Source organism: Pristis pectinata, chromosome 2, assembly GCF_009764475.1.
Source record: "Pristis pectinata isolate sPriPec2 chromosome 2, sPriPec2.1.pri, whole genome shotgun sequence".
Lineage (NCBI taxonomy): Eukaryota > Metazoa > Chordata > Chondrichthyes > Rhinopristiformes > Pristidae > Pristis > Pristis pectinata.
The window spans coordinates 27,125,394-27,141,775 of NC_067406.1; positions in this window are offsets into that span (position 1 = coordinate 27,125,394).

A 16,382-nucleotide genomic window follows, 5' to 3' on the forward strand; every position below is an offset into this window, starting at 1 on the left:
ATTACAGCACCAGCGACCTGAGTTCAATTCTGGCCGCTGTCTGTAAGGAGTTTGTATGTTCTCCCCGTGTCTGCGTGGGTTTCCTCCAGGTGCTCCGGTGTCCTCCCACATTCCAAAGATGTATGGATTAGGAAGCTGTGGGCATGCTATGTTGGCGCCAGAAGCTTGGCGACACTTGCGGGCTGCCCCAAAACACTCTATGCAAAAGATGCATTTCACTGTGTGTTTCGATGTATATGTGACCAATAAAGATATCTTGTCTCTTCAGACCACCACAAAAGCCAAGCCCACATGACTAATCAGTTGGTCACTTCTCTTCACTGTTCATGGGTTGCAAATATTGACAGCATTTAATACCATAATTGCTATCAGGATCTAATGGCTTGTGGAAGCATTTTGGAGGGCAGTTATGTGTTGTTTACATTAGTGGGTCTGGAGTCACATATAGGTCAGACAATGATGGGCGATATTCTTACTTGAAACACACAAGTGAACCACATGCTATCATGACTATGATAATCCAATAGTTTCTTGGTCACTGTCAATGATACATTCTAGGTGTATCTAATTTCTTGTGTTTAAAGTCCCCAAATATGATGGTGGAATTCAAACATGTGTCTTTGGGTCATTAGTCCAGGCCTCTAGATGCGAGTCCAGTAATTCAGCCATAATGCCACCGCGTATATTGAGGTATTCAAGTTTGCTGCCCCCCTCATGTGAGCCTGTTCAACGAGCAACCCCCTTTCCCAGTCAGTCTTTAGGACTACATCACTCCTTAGGTGCTCCTGCATTTTAAACAGCCCATCATTTGGAGAGGGTCGGCGATCAACCAGCTGCTGGGAGTAGACGATTGGGAAGAGGGATTATGGGAAATGACCTCTTGTGGGGTCAGGAGCAGCAATAATAATACTCCTGACCTTAAGCTTTGCACCTTAAGCATGCCTTTCTCTTCCCAATGACCTGGAGTAGCCTCTTGAAGGGTCTCTAGTTAAGCCCCTTGGTGCAAGTATAATTGGCGAGCCTGTGTATCTCTCTGTAACAGCAAGCAGTGGGCTGGAATTTTTTAAATCAATTTTAATCCCTGCTTTCTAAAAACAAAATGGCTCATGCCTTTGATTTAATTTGAAGCATTTGAATTTTCTTCCTGGCTGGTGCACTTGACGCTGCAAATCACTTGTATACTGTGTTGTAAATAAATAAATAAAACAGTAAAATGATTTTGAAGCTATACTGCAACAAAAGTATGGAGTGAAGATACAAATCCCTGGAGCGTCTTCTTAGAGTGCTTTAATAAATTGCTTCGATCGACAGCTGTGCCCTCCCTACCCCAGGGAGTTGAGAGTCAGGTTTAATTCTTTGATGTTGTTTGAGGGACTAATCAACACAATGCTTCATAACTAAGGAGCTGATTTTATTTACATGGCTCTGTGAAATCTGAGTAGCCGTTTTGTAGACTGAGTAAGTCTTAAAGAGAGAATACAATCTGTGCTGGGTTAGATGATCTCAGCTCCAAAGGCAGTGGACGTGCTGCTGTTCGCTCTACTGCCTAAGGCATAATCTGAGAGTCATAGAGTTGTTCAGCATAGAGACAGGCTCTGCGGCCCAACAAGTCCATGCTGATCTTTCTGCTCATCTACACTTAAGCCATTTGCCTGCATTTGGACCACATCCTTCTATACCTTGCCTATCTAAGTGTCTATTTATATGTCTCTTAAACATAGTAATTATATCTGATTCCATCACCTCCTCTGGCAGCAAGATATCAACATTCTCTGTGTGAAAAAAAACTTACCCCACAGAGCCCCTTTAAAGCACCTTCCTCTCGCCTTAAAGCTATACCCTCTTGTTTTTGATATCTCTACCACAGGAAAAAAATTCTGACTACCTACCCTATCTAAATACCCCTTATATCTACTTCTATTAGGTCGCCCCTCAGTCTCCCTCGGTCCAGAGAAACCAGGCCCAGCCTATCCAACCTCTCCCCTTAACTTATGTCCTCCGATCCAGGCAACAGCCCAGTGGGGCGGCACAGTAGCATAGCGGTTAGCGTAACGCTATTACAGCGCCAGCGACCTGTGTTCAATTCCCGCTGCAGCCTATAAGAAGTTTGTACATTCTCTCCGTGTCTGCATGGGTTTCCTCCAGGTGCTCCGGTTTCCTCTCACATTCCAAAGATGTGCTGGTTAGGAGTTGTGGACAGGCTATGTTGGCGCCAGAAGAGTGGCGATACTTCAGGGCTGCCCCCCAACACATTCTTAGCAATGCAAAAAGACGTATTTCACTGTGTGTTTTGATGTACATGTGACTAATAAATAAATATCTTATCTTATCTTATACTTTATCTCCTCTGCACTCCCTCCAGCGCAATTACATCCTTTCTATAGTGTGGCAGCTAGACTGCACACAATACCCCAAGTGTGGTCTAACCAATGTTTTGTAAAGTTGTGATCAGTGTTTTTTAAAATTGCTCCAGTGTTCAGGAGAGGGAAAAATTAGTCAAGGGATGGGCTCCTGATGGCTTTCAAAGATGCATGTTGGAAATTGTGTTTGGACAGTGGTGCTTGAGGGAGGAACACACAAGTTGCTGGAGGAACTCAGCGGGTCAGGCAGCATCTAGGGAGGGAAATGGACAGTCGATGTTTCGGGTCGAGCCCGTTCATATTGGAACAAAAGATAGAGAAGAGAGAGCCGGCATAAAAAGGTGGAGGGAAGGGGTGGACCAAGAACTAGCAAGCAATAGGTGCATGCGGGTGAGGAGGGGTAATAGGCAGATGGAGAATGGGAGAGTGGAAATAGCAGCAGAAACTGGGAGATGATAGGTGGAGGAGACACAGAGTTGAGGGTGATGGAATCTGATAGGAGAGGAAGGTGGAGCATAGAATCAAATGAGGGGGGTGGGGAAGACAGGGGAGTACTGGGGGAGGGGACCCAGTGGGAGGAGTGTGTGGGTAATTGGCAGATGGAGTGAGTGGAGGAGGGGAAAGAAACAGGGTGATGGCTGGGGTGAGTACAGGAAGAACTGGGTAGACCAGGAGGAGAGAGAAAAGGGACAGAGGGGGAGCAGTTTGCCAGAAGTTGGAGAATTGAGAGAGGTTTGGCCTCAGTTTGAAGTCTCAGTTCAATGTTGAATTGCCTTCTGAGACTCATCACCAAGAGTTGCAGATGCTGGAGTGCAATACTGGAGTGCTGTTGGCACAGGAAAATTGTCCTATTACAAGGTAGCTCGCAGGTAAAAAATAGGGTCAGAAACTGGACAAAAGGAGAAGAGAAATCCCTTCTGGTAGAACTCTACCCAGAAGTGTGCCCACAGATCACATTCCACACCCTCCAGTAGTGAGTGCTGGATACTGATCAAGGGTGATTACTTTTCTCCATTTTTTTCATCCCATCCTCCCCAGGGCACTGAGGCTATCCTTTCACTGCCGAACCAGCTGAATTTGAATAACCGGTTTGAACCTGGTGCTGTTTCTAGGTCACGACAGGGTTCCGTTCCTGTTTACAGTTCGTAACCCAAACAATTTTCAGGTTGGAAATGTGGCTGTGAACCGAGTTCTCACGGGGCAGAAGATGCCTGAAGCCCCACAGCAGCCAGCAAATCCATCCTGCTGGTCTCCCAAATGTATAGGCTATACATGTCAGGCGTTTGTAGACTGGGGAGGAACTGTACTGTCAGGTTTGGTTGCTCAGAAGCACATTAAGCAGTCTGCTTACCTTCGAAGAAAGCCATTACCTGTTAAACGAACAGAAAACAGCAAGCCGAGTTCTGATGAAGGGTCATTGGCCTATGGTGTTGGTTCTGTCTCTTTCTCCCTGGATGCTGCCTGATCCCAACTGGGTGTACATAGAACAGTACAGCACAATACAGGCCCTTCGGCCCACAATGTTGTGCCGACCTTTAAACCTTGCCTAAGACTATATAATCCCTTCCATCCACATATCCCTCTATTTTAAATTCTTCCATATGCCTGTCTAGAAATCTCTTGAATTTGACCAATGTATCAGCCTCCACCTCTGCCCCAGGCAGCACATTCCATGCCCCAACCACTCTCTGGGTAAAAAATCTTTCTCTGATATCTCCCTTGAACTTCCCACCCATTACTTTAAAGCCATACCCTCTTGTATTGAGCATTTGTGCCCTGGGAAAGAGGCGCTGGCTGTCCACTTTATCTATTCCTCTTAATATTTTGTACACTTCTATCATGTCTCCTCTCATTCTCCTTCTCTCCAAAGAGTAAAGCCCTAGCTCTCTTAGTCTCTCCTTATAATGCATACTCTCTAAACCAGGCAGCATCCTGGTAAATCTCCTCTGCACCCTTTCCAACACTTCCACATCCTTCCTATAATGAGGCGACCAGAACTGTTTTCTATTTTTATTTCAGTCTTTCATCATCTATAGTTTTTTGCTTTTTGTTTTCCACGACCATACAAGTTGTTTTTGTCTACCTGGCTGAACACTTTATATGCTTCTGCCTTTGTTCTAGAAAGTTATATGTTGGAAAGGACCTCAATTGGCTGACTGGCCTTTTCCCGTTTTATACTTTCTCATGCGAAAAATAATAATCCTTTTTTTGAAGCAGATACATTCATGCAATTGTTTCACCCTGATTTGAAAGGGGCTGGTGACAGCAGCCTGCAGTAATCCACAGTGTCTGTATTAATAAGCCTAAAAGACATGCAAACCCTCATCTATCATTTTATTTTTACACTTATCAACTCAGTACAAGGTTTTTGCCACTCCTGACGTGACCTCATACATACAATTAAATTCTCTCGCTACCTTTGTTCAAGGCACAGGGATGCAATCATTCAACACCATCGTGACAGACCGAAGAGTGTAAAATTACAGATAACTGAGCTGTGGCTGCTGTGAAACCACATCCAGCTATTACCCCTCCCCCACTATCACAGGAATTTGCAGAATACACCTTGGGATGTAAACCTAGAATATTATTGGGAATTAGGTTTGCACCCTGATTCAAATTAATGAAAACAGTTAAAACTGTAAGGAATCAGGTGAAGTACAGAAACCACGATGATGCACTTGAAACCCAGAGGGAGGAGTTGGGTTTGGTACAAGGATGACTTCAATGGGCTGAGTGGCTCTTTTCTATCCTTGTGTGAGGTTATCGAAGACAATTTTCTGTCCGTGAAAGAGGGAAGAATGCCTAAGTTTCAATAAGAAACATTGTTCCACGATCCAAGTATTCCTGAATGGTACAGGCTTTTACAGCAGATATGTCAGAAGAGAATGGATTATATGCTTGGCATTTTTCCCGTAATGGGATTGCACTGAGTCTAAGTTGTGAAGCTTCCTTTGCTGCTGCTGAGAATTCATTGAAAACCTTAATAACCTTATTGATGGTAATGGTGATTCCTCGATCTTGAGCCTCCAGCAGTGTACACAGACTTATTGTGCTTTGTATTCCTTAAGACATTGTGCTGATGATCAGTTTTCATGGTAGGCTGATGAAGTTCTTTAAAATTGGAACTATGTAGCAATGTTATATTTATTTTTCAAATAAAAAGAAAATTAGTTATTACTGTTAGATGTGTTAAACTGTAAAAGGTATACTTTATTCATCTGTTCCCAGGTACAGAGCCAATCTAGTCTCGTATGTTTCCTGTGAAGGAATGATGGAAGTGGTATATAAATATCCGATAATCAGCTGGTTATGGCTGGAGCAAGAGTCAATTAGAGATGCAGAACCACTTGCCTTGAAATAAGCTGAGAAGAGGGTCAGTAGACATGTCATTAAAGCAAAAGATCTGCAAGCATATCTGGGTGTAAATATGGGTAACATTGCAGTTGTCAGACTCAGAGCTAACTATTAAAGCACCCACGTTTACAGCAGCTAGTTTGTGCAGAATCCTTGAGAGTGAAACAGCATTCAGGTCCCGTCATACCACTCCCTGTTGATATCTGCAATATGAAATATCTGTGGAAAGCACCAAACCTTTGCAGCAGCTCAGTAACAGCCAACCAGCAATGAACCTGTAAGTACTGGCAAGTTGTTCTTCCTGCTGCCGAGCTTGTGTTCAGCTGTGTGTATTTGAGAGGGTGTTAGCTGGAGCACTGGTACATTACATTCATTGCCAGTGTCAACTCAGCATTGCACATCATGATCTGCCTACTCTGTGTAATTCTGCCAGGCATTCATTGCACACACACTAATGCCACCACGAACATGGCATTCAAAGTATCATAACAGCACCGCTTGGTGTATGCAAACATTGAGTAAAAACACTCACAGTTCAGCAGTTTGTACCACGTGATTCTCTATTTGCTCACCCATTTTCTTTTGTGCCATCATTGGACCGCTAGAGGGAGCTGATAACAATAGGAACACAATATACCTTAAAGGAACCTCTCCCAGCAAGGATTATCATGCAATGTGACTCACCCCCAGAAGTGTTTGTGCACGCTTCAAACACCATTTGGGTACTGAAAGAGAATTAGTAACACTAATAAACTACCTATCCAAATTTTGTGTTTGAAGATTTTGCCATTGTATTCTTCATAATAGATTGAGATGACCATTTCATAATAGAGATGACCATTGAGCTCTTTGTGTATAAAATTATGAGGGGCATAGTTAGGGTGGACAAGCAATATCTTTTTCCCATTATTGAGTGACCCAATACCAGAGGGCATGCATTTAAGGTGAGTAGGGTAGGTTCAGAACAGACGTGAGGGGTACTTTTTTACTGAGAGAGTGGTGGACGCAAAGAATGCACTGCCTGATAGGGTGGTGGAGGCAAATTCATTGTGAGCTTTTAAGAGGGGCTTGGATGGGCACATGAATGAGAGGAAAATAGAGGGATATGGGCATTCTGTAGGTAGGAGGGATTAGCTATGCCGGCACAACATTGTGGGCCAAAGGGCCTGTTCTGTGCTGTACTGTTCTATGTTCTATGACCAACTACAACTATCATGGCTTTGGCTGTACTGAAGCACAATCAATATTTCTTCACCCTCAGGTTAGAATAGTTGGCTAAAAGATGACATCATATTTTTCTCTGCTGCACAGGTGCTGAATTCTTGCTGTGTGATAATTCTGTGAGTACTTCATTTAAGTGGTTACTCTGTGTCTGATATCAAAGCTGACTGTGGTTTTTCCTCAGCTGGTGTTCACACACTTAGTTTTTAGCAAGATTGATTAGGGAGGTTTATTAGAGGTTCTAAGGCTAACTACATCTACCTGGCTACTTAAGACCAACAAATTCAGCACCAGCCAAGAATCAAATGCATCCATTCTAAGCTGTATGATTCATATTTTATGAGACTGTTTCCATTGAAAAGGCTCTATTGCTCTGCTGTTGAACCTGCCCTCTTTATACTGGAACTGCATGGTCACAAGGTTGGTCCAACTTTACCAAAAGAACCATGAAAAAACAGAAGCAGTAGTATGCCATTCAGCACTTCATTCCTAGTCCTCCATTCAATGAGATCATGGCTGATCTTTGTCTTAACACCACTATCCTGCACTCACCCAATAATGTTTGGTTCCCCTGATATAAGAAGATCTATTTATCTCTGTCTTGAATATACTCAGTGATAGAACCTCCACAGCCCTAAAAGATTTCCAAAGCATCACTGCTGTCTGGATGAAGAAACTTCTTCACATCGTCATCCTGGCGATTGATGGCATGAATGTGGCTGCCAGTTCCTTGCAATTGAAGATGCTGATTTGTAGCCAATGTGACCAGACTCAAAATGATGGAGTTCCAGTAACCCAGTAGACCATTACATCCCAGGAGGAATCATTACCAAAGGGAGTTTGTTGTATCAATTAGTAAAGCTGGATAGGCCATATTATTTGTGATCTATTGAATGACAGGGGAGCTGCTGGCATAGATTGGAGCTATTCACTGGAAAATGGAGGAAACCGGCACTCTGATGAATGTTTGTGGAAGTACTTGCTATCCATTTGCAAGAGGGTGGATTTAATCTGGCACTTTGCTTCTCCTTAGTGGAGTAGGCAGGTGTTCCTGTCCTTTGCCAGTGACTTGCAGCTACTGCATCAAATCCTCAATCAGGTGTAGGACTGTTGAGATAAACCTCTATCCGTGGTTTAATAAAATCTGGACTTGAAGTTAATGTTAATATATGAAATTAAAAATACATTTTAAAGGAAGTAGATAAGAGGATTGAAATGAGAAAGTAAGTTTACTACTTAAAATACTCATCAGATGCAATGCAGCAGCAAAATCCACAAAAGAAACTGGTGGACAATGGAAGAAAAAAAATCATCTTAAAATGCCTGCCAAATAACTACAAATAGAGTATTGACTTTATTCCTGACTATTCATTGAAACTTCATTATGAAAGGCAGCTATCTATTTGGCTGTGTGTCTCTCCATTGGTGCCATGTGATGATGAATTAAAGGCTGCCACTAGGGATCATGCAGAGAACTTTCTCTTTGACAAACACAAAAGGAAATGTGCTGGCAAAGTGTCACAAGGAAAGGTTGGTTATAATTGGCACTTAGAAACTAGTGGGACATGCTGGCCAGCCCTATGGATGGGAGCCATTTTTTTGAAGCCTGTATATATTTGGAAAATTCTTTTGGAAGGACCTCTTACAACAGAAAACTAAAGGCCCAGACATTCTTCAACACAGAAAATCATGCATTAAGGCAACCCTGTGCTGAGAACCCTTTGCCAGTTTTGTCCAAGACAGTGGGAAGATGATATTCTCATATGCATGAGTTGCAAAGTGTTTTCACAGTGCTGACTTCAAATTTTCCCAAAAGATGAACTCTTCAGTTTCATTGATTATGCTCATGCAATGAAATTTAGTTTAGTTGACCTGGCACTTGGTGAAAAGGCTGTAATTTTTTAATGTATTTTGTATGTTTACGGTAGGCACAGTAGTGTAACAGTTAGCGTAATGCTATTCCAGCGCCAACGACCCGGGTTCAATTCCGGCTGCTGTCTGTAAGGAGTTTGTACATTCTCCCCGTGACTGCATGGGTTTCCTCCGGGTGCTCCGGTTTCCTCCCACATTCCAAAGATGTACGGGTTAGGAAGTTGTGGGCATGCTATGTTGGTGCCGGAAGCGTGGCGACACTTGCGAGCTGCCCCCAGAACACTCTACGCAAAAGATGCATTTCACTGTGTGTTTGGATGTACATGTGACTAATAAAGCTATCTTATCTTATCTTACCACTTGGATTTTGAGGTGTGATTTTATAGTCACCATTTTAATCAATTGTGAGAATGGATTTTGATCTTGCTCATTGGGAAATGCCATTAAGTGACATAATGCCACATGGGATCAAATCTGAGCAAGGGCTAAAGAGAATTTCAAATGGCTTTGAGGTTGGCTACATTGCTTTCATTGATTTCTTGGCTGGGTAGGATAGCAAGTGGGGGAGGGATATCAATATAAAATATATTTGTTGTTTTCAAGTATTACTGTGAACAAGTAAATTACTATCACAATCAAATGAATACAGGCAGCTTGGATATAACATAGAACATAGAAAAACTACAGCACAATTCAGGCCCTTCGGCCCACAAAGCTGTGCCGAACATGTTCCTACCCTAGAAATTACTAGACTTACCCATAGCCCTCTATTTTACTCAGCTCCATGTACCTATCTAACGGTATCTTGAAAGACCCTATCGTATCCACCTCCACCACCATTTCTGGCAGCCCATTCCATGCACTCACCACTCTCTGAGTAAAAAACTTACCCCTGACATCTCCTCTATATCTACTCCCCAGCACCTTAAACCTATGTCATCTTGTGGCCACCATTTCAGCCCTGGGGAAAAGCCTCTGACCATCCACCCAATCAATACTTCTCATCATCTTATACACCTCTATCAGATCCCCCCTCATCCTCCATCTCTCCAAGGAGAAAAGGCCGAGTTCCCTCAGCCTGCCTTCATAAGGCATGCTCCGCATTCCAGGCAGCATCCTTGTAAATCTCCTCTGCACCCTCTCTATGGCTTCCACATCTTTCCTGTAGTGAGGCGATCAGAGCTGAGCACAATACCCCAAGTGGGCTCTGACCAGGGACCTATATAGCTGAATATGTAACTGAATATGTAGCTATATAGCTGAATATGTTGGGTATTGGTGTGTTATTCTATTGTGGGGTGTGATAAGGGCATCAAAGCTAAACCTTATTGAACAGGACTGCAAACCAGTGTACTCCCTAACCCAGGGTTGCTGTTATCAATTGCAGGCCTCAAACACACTTGTGGCTGAGATCATCTCCCTCTCACTGCAACAGGACTTTAAAATTTATTGTCTCCTCTGTTCTTTTTTGTGTCTTCCTTTTCTCACCACTGACTAATCTCTTGACCTGAAGGAAAGTAGCCGGACATCCACACAGCACTAAACATTTGCACAGAATTACCAGAGACATTTCAGAACTACCAAATAAAGTTAAATATTTTTACACAACAAAATATTTTTTTGAAAAAAAAAGAGTAAAAAATAAAAAAGATTAAGATGTAATTAAAAGCATCTCAAAGTACCAGAATTTAATTAAAACATTAAGATAATGCATATTAAAGTATAATAACTAAATCAATTGAAGCTAATCATGAGCCAGCCTTACTTGTTTCTCCTCTGGTTTACGGTGGAGAATAGTGATATTTATGGGAGAATGTAAACAACATAGCAATAGGAGAAGATAACTGAGTTCATTAAGACTGCTTTGCTCTTGGGTTAACCAAGACTACTGTAGTTTTAGGCATTATCCAGTTCTCCAATCTCTTGCTGTATCTTCTAACTTCAGACACAAAGGAACTATCTCCATTTACCTATCTCAATTAGATCTTCATGTGTGGCTTTGGTTGGCCCATACTTTCAATAGTTAATGACAAATAAATATTTATTTTATTTCGATGGCTCTTTCCTAAGATTGATTTAAAACAGACTCCAGCCTGGATACCTGCTTCCTCTGGAAAGTGGTTGTTGGGATTAAGGGGAAATTAACCTATACTCTTTACTTAATGAAAAACAATATGATGCTGGAGGAACTCAGTAGGCCAGGCAGCATCCGTGGAGAAAAGCAGGCAGTCAATGTTCCAGGTCAGGACCCTTCTTCAGGACATGAAACGTTGACTGCCTGCTTTTCTCCATGGATGCTGCCCGGCCTGCTGAGTTCCTCCAGCATCATAGTGTTTTTCATCTAGATTCCAACATCTGCAGTCCTTTGTTTCTCTCTTTATACTTAGATGAGCGGTTCAGTGTACAGTAATGAGTGAATTTACTTGTTGGAGTTTTGAAATGAATAAATGGCTGGTAGTTTGGTGGGAAAGTCTGAAACAATCAGATTAATTTGAGGATCTATTACTAATTCCTGCTGAATTAGTTGACCTCAGGGAGCAATGCAAAGGGATCCTAGAATTGCTTTCAGTACCTGAAGATGGGGAATAGAAAAATTACCATCAGTAACTCTGTTTCAGATCATGCAGAATGGGTTTGCAAAGTCGCCTTGCTGATCCAGTAACTGCCTTGGCCCCAGAACAAAGAATATCTGAGACAATGAAGGGCGAACTGCAGCTGTTTCAATGTAACCCAGCAAGAGCAGGCACCTGCTTAAGAAGATTCAAAATGAAGCAAAAAGGAGGCACAATACAGCAGTGGTGAGACACGGTTGTTAGCTGAACAATTTCATGTACCATAAGGTTGCTAAAACAAAGAAGTAAATGAAAAAGGCATTGCTCTTCTCTGAATGTGTTCATCATTTCCCACTCAAACATATGTTAGTAATCAGTCCAGGCCGTCCTGCAGAAGAAGATGATTTATTGCCAGCTAATCCAATAGAGCTTCACAGGTCAAAGGTTAATCCATGAAAGTCATGATTGAATTGCTGCCAATTGGGCAGGTATTTCACTTGATTGTCAACAGAAAACTTGATACAAACTTCAGTCAAGCTCAAATAAAAATATAGGTTCCTCATGAAGCAGTTATATTTTTGACAGCTGAGCTCTGGCTATATGAAGTGGGTGATAGTAACAATTGATTTTTATGTACCCAACCTAAGAATACTTAATGAAGAAAACTGGGTAATAGGTAATTTATAACATGCACACTCTTCACTTCCACTGTCATCAGATTTCATCCTTTTAGGAGCAACAGAATTGATAACCTATTTGTTTACATCATAATTATAATGAAAGGAGACTGTATTTAATAAATTGTTTGAAGGGATTGATATATCATGTGCAACACACAAAGGAGCTCTTGCTCCACCCCTTTCCCCCAACCTTTTTATATGGGCTATCTTCCCTCTTTCTTTCCAGTCCTCATGAAGGGTCTCGACCCAAAACGTCGACTGTTCATCTCCTCCATAGATGCTGCCTGACTTGCTGAGTTCCTTCAGCTCCTTTGTGTGTGGCTCCAGATTTCCAGCATCTTCAGTCTCTTGTGTCTTGATATATCATGTATTTTGTGGGTCGAATTTTATAACCAAAATTTCTTGATGTTGCTCTATGGAGTCGGTGGAAAAATTATGCAAATTCTACATTCTTGCGCCAAAGTTTCTTCTGATCTTCTGTTGACTGTAAGAAACTACAAAATGCATATGAAAATCCCAATGGAATTTTACAGCAGGAAAGGTGGCCATTTAGCCCAGTTATCCTTGGCCTGAATGCTTGTAATTTTTTGAAGTATCTATCCACTTTCCTTTAAAATTCATTCTGCTTCAGCTTGGGAATTCCACATGTGTTAAATGCATTTGTATTAAATGAATTCTGAATTCCATCTGTATTAAGTTCCTCTGTATCAAATGCATGTCTACAAGTTACCCACTTCCTGACCAATGAAAATAGCTTTATCATATCAACATTTTCATTATTTTACACAAACTCTATTAATCTGTTCTACTTTAATGAATAGACTATGAATTCTTTAGCCTGCTGCTGTGACAATCATTGTTCATCCCAGGAAACCCCCGATGAACCTAAATCATCCTGAGATCTCCATGATACAGATGACAATGAACCATCGTATCTACGTGGTGCCACAGTCAAGAAGGCCTTAAGCATTTTACATCATATTTGGTACCCTATTTGAGCAAAACCAGGTCCAACAAACAGCAATGTGATAAATAATCAGATAATCCATTGTTTTATTTTTTTGGAGCAGAAAACTGAAGATGCCAGAAATCCAAAACAAAATCAATAAATGTTGGATGTACTCAATAAGTCAAATAATATTCATAGGCAGAGAAACAGAGTTGATGTTTAAGGTTTAAGGACTATTATTTATGTTGATTAAGGAACGAAGTGGAGCAAGACAATTGGGAGGTCCCCTGTACTCTTTCATATCTCTCAGTATCTCATTTTACTGTCTTATCAAACAATAACTGGGCAGGTACACGTGAAAGTTTGTTCCCTTTATTAATCTTCTCAAGAGGCCAGTGGTGTTCAAGCTATAACAAACTTTAACTGAATGGTTGGAGCACGGGTATACTAGTAAGCTTCAATGGGCCCATTCATCTTTACTGGATATTGTGCTAATGTGTACATTAACTAATTTGACCAAAGTTTAACTTCCCTGCAAAAATAGGGATTAAAAGGAGGAGTTGAGTGAGAATTCCATGCCTTCTTGGGGTCCTGTTTTAATAATCTGATTAGTGCTTGGTTTTAAGGTGTTTTTTGCATTACAGAATGATATTCACCAGAAATTTGTTATAAATTCAAGTTGCAAAATTGAAGTGAAATTCAAAGTAAATTTTGGCATTACTTTGCTTTTTGAGGAAATTATCATATTGGAAGATAGGCCACCTGGGAAGACGCCAAAGGAAAAAAAACAGGGGTAAAATGAATGTGGTGCATTCAAGCAAGGAAATAAATATGCTCAATAAATTAAATATAATTAACTTAAATATAAAAATCTGTGACTTACAATCTCTCTTTGGTATTTCTACTTATCAATAAAATTTATACACTTATGCAAGTTACTGGTGCACACTAATTTCCAATAAATTGATACATATGTGAAAATTAATGCTCCTTAACCAAGACTCTTCTATACAGTCATTGAATAGATTGGGCATGAATTTATGTGAAGAGAAGAGTCAATGATTGAGAAGGATAAAAACCAAGCACTCAGCATTTCACTGAAGTGAAATTTTAGTCTGGAATGAGAAAGCTTTTTAAAATTGATTAGAGATAGACTCAGCATTTTCAGAGAGCATTGGGCAATTTGATTCAAGTGTACTCTGAATCCTTCCTTGAATGTTTAAGGGATAATTAAAGTCCTTGAGAGCAAAATAATCCTAAGAATTCCTGGGAATTACAAAATATGTACAAGCTGTTCACATTATCAGTGATCTAGAGTGGATCATGTATAATGCACCCACGTTTAATGATGAAACAAAAATAGGTGGCAGTGTGGAGTGTGATGAGAATACAAAATGGCTTCAGAGGGATATGGACAGGTTAAATGAATCGGTAATGATACGGCATATGAAATATAATGTGGAGAAATGTCATCCACTTTGGTAGAAAGTGGAGTATTTTTTTAAATTGCAAGGGATTGAAAGGTGTCCTTATACATGAAGCATTGAAAGTTAACATGAAGATACACCAAGTGATTAGGAAGACAAATGATCCATTGGTCTTTAATGGAACATAGAAAAGCACAACACAGGAACAGGCCTTAAGGCTCACGATATCTGTGCTAACCATAATGCCAATCTAACTAATCCCATCTGGCTGCACATGATCTATATCCCTCCATCTCCTGCCTGTTCATATGTTTGTCTAAATGCTTCTTAAATGTTGCCATCGTATCTGCTTCCACTACCTCCCCTGGTAGTGCGATCCAGGTACCTTCCACTCTCTGTGTCAAACAAAACTTGCTTCACAAATCTCCTTTAAACATTTCCTCTCTCACCTCAAATCTATGCCTTCTAGTATTTGACACTTCCACCCTGGGAAAAAAATTTACCTACCCTATCTATGTCTCTCATAATTTAATACACTTCTCTCAGGTTGCCCTGTACCACCCCCCCCCCCCCCCCCCCCCCCCCGTCGGTCCACAGGAAATGATCCTAGTTTGTCCAACCTCTCCTTATAGCTAATAATCCCAACAACAGCAACATCCTAATGAACCACTATTGCACACTTTCCAAAGCCTCCACATCCTTCCTGTAATGCAGTGACCAGAACTGTACACTATACTCCAAATGTGGCCTAACCAAAGTTTTATGCAGCTGCAATATGACTTGCCAACTTTGATACTCAATGCCTCAGCGGATGAAGGCAAGTATTCCGTACATTTTCTTTACTTTATTGACCACCTGCACTACACTTCTTATTGTCTACACGCACTGCACTTTCTCTGTAACTGTAACACTTTATTCTGCAGTCTGCTGTGGTTTTACCTTGTACTACCTCAATGCGCTGTTGTAATGAATTGATCTGTATGAACAGTATGCAAGACAAGTTTTTCACTGTACCTCAGTATATGTGACAATAATAAACCAATTTACCTATTTACTACTCTATCTACTTGTGTTGCTACTTTCAGGGAGCTATGGACTTGCATCCCAAGATCCCTCTGTACATTAATGCTCCAAAGGGTCCGGCCATTTGCTGTATGCATTCCTCTTACATTTGACCTCCCGAGGTGCAACACCTCACACTTGTCTGGATTAAACTTCTTCTGCCATTTCTTCACCCATATTTCCATCCTGCTGTATCCTCCGACAGACTTCCTCACTATGCACAACTCCCCCAATTTCCGTGTTGTCTACAAACTTACTAATAAGCCCATCTACATTTTCATCTAAACATGTATATATATCATGAACAATAGAGGTTCCAGCACTGATCCCCTGTGCAACACCACTGCAAGACGATATCAGTGCAGACCTCATATTCCATTATAAGGAACCCTGGATTGACCACACCTGCAATATTGTGTCCAGGTCTGATTTGCCTACCCAAGGAAGGATATACCTGTGATAGGGGTAATGGAGAAAATGTTCACCAGATTGATTTCTGGGATGGCTGTTTGTCATATGAGGAGAGAGGAAAAACAGACAGGTCACATTCTCTCAAGTTCAGAAGACAAGGTGTTCTCAAGGAAACACATAACATTCTTATAGAGCTTGACAGAAAAGTGAGTGCTGCTGCCACACAGCTCCAGTGACCCAGGTTTGACCCTGAACCCCCTGTGCAGGCTCTGTGGTGTTTGCACATTCTTTCTGTTACCATTTGGGTTTCCCCTGGCTACTTCAGATTACTCTTACATACCAGAGACATGCTGGTAGGTTAATTGGTTACTCTAAGTAACCGCATGTTTTGTGGGTAGCAGGACAATAAGAGGGGAGTTGATGAGCATGCAAGAGAGAACAGATTACAGAGAATGGTTCCCTTATACGATGAGATGGACTATGACCTCACG